This window comes from Oncorhynchus tshawytscha, linkage group LG17 (assembly GCF_018296145.1).
Source record: "Oncorhynchus tshawytscha isolate Ot180627B linkage group LG17, Otsh_v2.0, whole genome shotgun sequence".
Taxonomy (NCBI): domain Eukaryota; kingdom Metazoa; phylum Chordata; class Actinopteri; order Salmoniformes; family Salmonidae; genus Oncorhynchus; species Oncorhynchus tshawytscha.
The window spans coordinates 17,089,536-17,094,374 of NC_056445.1; the positions used below are offsets into that span (position 1 = coordinate 17,089,536).

The 4,839-nt window shown below is 43.9% G+C and overlaps 1 protein-coding gene across 1 annotated transcript in view; it reads left to right on the forward strand.

Annotated features, from left to right (window-relative positions):
- The first annotated feature begins 257 nt into the window (after positions 1-257).
- Positions 258-4,839, forward strand: part of LOC112216943 (USP6 N-terminal-like protein) — a 140,670-nt gene continuing 136,088 nt past the window's right edge. The window contains exon 1 of the mRNA XM_042300299.1: positions 258-493. The gene's annotated coding sequence lies outside the window, so the exon portion shown is untranslated. The remainder of the gene's footprint in view (positions 494-4,839) is intronic.

A 4,839-nucleotide genomic window follows, 5' to 3' on the forward strand; every position in this document is an offset into this window, starting at 1 on the left:
AGAAAATACTTTTAGGACCCCAGATATTTTTGTTTGAAATGAGAACTCTTGAGAAATAGTTTTTTCCTTTAACATCAATATCATGAATTTATAGGCTACCAGGTGGATTAACAGGCTAATAGCAAGACTCGTGCGCTGTTCTTTTCATGATGCATATGAGACTACTTTTCCTTTGTGGTTAAGTTTTTTTTCTAGCAAATGAAAAGGTGCAAGTGACAACTAATGGTCATTTACTATTCGCCAACTATGTGCCGCAACCTCGTTTCGGATCCAACATGGCGGGTGAGATAAGCCCGTCGGGCGGCGCATTGCTACCTGGAGTGGGATCGATTGCACAGCGCCCTGCAGGGGTTCCATAGTGAGTTTGAGAAGTGTTCTGTTCTGGAAGAGCGCTGACTTCCTGGTACGGGACAATGGACATGTTTTACTCTAGTTTGGCTGGGAAAACACACGCAGCGATGTGATCAAGACGGACACGTAGAGTTAGAACAAGGTAAACCTGTCCTTTCCATTTTCGAAATGTTCTGGGAAATATAACTTATCAACTTCCCCGATATGGATGTCAGTGTACTACTGTTGGCTAAACGCTAGCAAGCGGACTGCGGCTTTGAAAGTGGCATTATGTGATGGGAACCAGGGACACGCGTCTGTGTAGCGTTGTCCGCACTGAACGACTCGGTATGCGGTATTATTCCAGTGTTTTGTTTACAATCGGGAATATGTTTTAGTAGCTTCAAACTTTGTTCTTATTTCTATTCATCGAGGCCTACAGTACCTAGCCAAACCCCCGGACGGCCTCATGCAGCAGAGTCGATGTTGACAGACTGCAGAAACACGAATCAAGCTCTCCCATTGGTCACAGACCTGCATTCCGCGGTTCTGGTTGGCTTGGCTTTCCTTTCACTCATTTGACGTTTGTGGGCTTTCTACGTTTCTCCTGTAGCTTAATTGATTTAAGGGGATCAATTGTATAATTAAACGATTTGAATTAGAGTTATTGAATGGTATTTTGCGCATGTGGCTGTGTTGAGTAAATAAGGCGATCCATGTTTCTTTACCACGTCGGGGACTATTGGATACTGTAGTAGCGATGAGCTGTATGGGGGAATGGGAATAGTAGTTACCTTTTAGCAGTGCCTCAATCCTATCCCGTTTCGGGATAATGCGGTTTAACACACTTTTGGCTTTACGGCCCGGCCGAAAAAACTGCTTTATTGATAGTTTGTAGCCATGCCACAAAGAGCGAAATTGCAAACATAGAACTCGCAAGCCGATATATTGTTTCACAAATGTCCACCACGAATGAAAGTTTGCTGCCTGGCTTCCACCCAGCGGCATGAGAGCAGATCACAAAAACAAATCACGTGTACAGTATCATACTGCAAGTCAATACGCTATAGCCTACTGGCCTGTTTATGTAGTGGACGTTATGATATCAGAGAGAGAATATATTCACGTTATCAACTATTGTGCTCCATTGTATCACTGTGCGGTACTGGCAGCGTTGTTGCTAAGTATCGCATTTCTCGTGCCGTAGCTCACGAGCCCTCCCGGTCGTGGCTGCCCGCGGAATGGCCCGAACGATGAGGAACGGATGTGTTTAGCTGTCACAGCCTCCTGCATCAAAGAAATATACGCCATTTGCTGACAGATGCATCGTTTAAATTAAAGCCTGTTTTTAAAAAATGTTTTATTATTAGCAATGAGCTATGTCGTGCTGTGGTTTCACATGCCACCCATATGTAGGCTATGCCTACCACTTTAGTGAGGATACCAATGCTACGCGTTGGAATTAGCTTGGAATTATCTGCATTAACAAACACAACCTGGATTCAGTCGTAGACGTAACATAGTTCATGTAAATCTGTCCCCCCATTTAGTATATGTTATGTTTCCTTTGGTATTAGATGTGACAAATGGGAAAACAATTCATGTTTAATTCTCGGTTTTCCATTCAAACGATACGAAATTCATTAAAGTCCACGTGAATTCACAATGGAGAGGGTCTACATCGAGCTTCCTGCGGTGAGAGCATATGGTATAATTTATGCTACTGGTCCAATCACAAGTCATCAAACTGATACTAGGCTACAGTCAGAGCTTCCCTATGGCAAGTTATTAGGATATACACTACATGGCCAAAAGTATGTGGACAGCTGCTTGTTGAACATCTCATTCCAAAATCATGGGCATTAATATAGAGTTGCTTCCCTCTTCTGCTATAACAGCCTCCACTCTTCTAGGAAGGCTTTCCACTAGATGTTGGAACATTGCTGCAGGGACTTATTTCCATTTAGCCAGAAGAGCATTAGAGAAGTCGGGCACTGATTGGGTGATTAGGCCTGGCTTGCACTCGGTGTTCCAAGTCATCCCAAAGGTGTTCGATGGGGTTGAGGTCAGGGCTCTTTGCAGGCCAGTCGAGTTATTCCACATCAATCTCAATGAACCACTTCTGTATGGACCTTGCTTTGTCATGCTGAAACAGGAAAGGGCCTTCCCCAAACTGTTGTCACAAAGTTGGAAGCACAGAATCATCTAGAATGTTATTGTATACTTTAGCTTTAAGATTTCCCTTCACTGGAGCTAAGGGCCCAGCCCGAACCATGAAAACATCCCCAGACCCGTATTCCTCTTCCACCAAACTCTGCATTTGACACTATGCACTCGGGGAGGTAGCATTCTCCTGGCATCCACCAAACCCAGATTTGTCCGTACGACTGCCAGATGGTAAAGTGTCATTCATCACTCCAGAGAATGCGTTTCCACTGCTCCAGAGTCCTATGGCGGCGAGCTTTACACCACTCCAGCCAACGCTTGGCATTGTGCATGGTGACCTTAAGCTTGTGTGCGGCTGCTCAGCCATGGAAACCCATTTATTGAAGCTCCCGACTAACAGTTTCTGTGCTGACGTTGCTTCAAGAGGCAGTTTGGAACTCTGTAGTGAGTGTTGCAACCAAGGACCGATGATGGTGCTTAGGTGCTTCAGCACTCAGCTGTCCTGTTCTGTGAGTTTGTGTGGCCTACCACTTACAGTTGACCGGGGCAACTCTAGTAGGGCAGAAATGTAACGAACTGACTTGTTGGAAAGGTGTCAATGTTTGTCTATGGAAATCACATGGCTTTGTGCTCGATCTTATACACCTTTCAGCAACGGGTGTGACTGAAATAGCCAAATCCATTAAGTTGAAGGGCCATGTAGTGTATCAGTAGGCTAATCAATGGAAGATGTCATTTAAAATGACAACTAAAAGTTAAATGCTAAGGACAAGCTACAACACCAAGAGCCAAAAGGGAGACTGTAATGAATAATCTGAATGGAGTTGTTATTTATTGTAGGTTTCGGGAGGTGAGTTATGTAGCCTCAATTAGCCTAGCTAACATTAGCTAGTTTGACTAGCGTCTTTCAGTTTGATGCAGTCAAAACAGATACTATGTAATCAGATGATGATGATAAATAACTAGCAATAAGGGAGTCTACCAGCGCGAGTCGATCTGGTTGCTATCTTTATTCCCCTTCCTGCCCCCCTAGTCACAAACATTTGTGCTCCTGCGCTGCGTCAAGCCTCTCGCTCCCCCTCATGCATTACAGCTCCTGTTAATGAAGTAGCAAACGTATTTTTCTCCTAACATTGCAGCATTGTTGCGACAGCAATTTTTTTTTCAATTGTATTTTCCCTTTTAGTGGTAATTTTGTGTCACAACAATGTTGGACGGGATAGGAAAGTAGCCCTATCCGGCCATAACTTTTCTATCTCAACCGCTTTAATTGGTTGAATTATCAGGAGTTATTTAGTAAAAACACAATTTTAAAGCTGTACATTCACGTTTGCACAATGAATGCGGCAAGTTTATGTTGAATTGAAAAAGAGAACTCCGTCACACCCCCTTTCCAATATTAGAATCGTCCTGATAAAAAAGTCAGTGAATGAATCATCACCACTATTGTATCCTATTTATGTTCATTCATTAATTTGGTACTACTGAGTCTATTAGCTACTACTGCATAGACTACAATGGCATATAGACTAAAAAGATAGGCCTACAGAATTTTAAAAAACAAAGACACTTTTAAAATACCCCTAGTGCCATTTCAAACATGTTTCCTTATTTCACAGTTCTTGGACAATGCTAAGGATCTCTGTCTTTCTGCCCTGATACCATGACAGTGAGGAAACAGAGCAGCTTGCAGTACTCAGGCAAGAGTCAGCACTCACAAATTATATCATCTCCTCCCCTATCATCTGCCCCTCTCTGTTTTACACACACACACACACACACACACACACTTTTCCACATGGGATCTGTACACAGTTGGCACAAAGAGCAGTCGTGCCTCTTGTAATGCCTCTCCTCAGAGAGAGAACTAGTGTGTAGATGTGTGTTTGTAATGAATGAGCAGTCTGTTTGTCTGTCTGGGCAGTGTCTTGTGTGAGTTGGAGGGGTTTCTTTCACTGCCTGAAAAGCTGGTCCCGGCTGAGCTTCCGTAGCATAGCAACCAGGCCTTTGCTATGGCTTCTCTCTGTAATAAAACACACACAGTCTGCAAAATGGTGCTGTGGGCACTGAGTGGGTGGAGGATTCAGTTTCTCCACTTCCCCACACAGAAAACACTGCCAGAGACAAAATGCCCTTTATATGTGACCTTAACTGTGCGTGTGCGTGATCACAGGTCAGCCCACACTGATAATAGTTAAATAGATTACAATACAACTTACACACACACATCCTGCCTCTCAAACACACAGACCACACGTTAGAGAGGGGATAGTGTTAATACATTCCCCTTCTCTCCAGGCGCTGGCAGAGCTCCGCGTGCCAGTCTCTGGTGGGTGCTTATGC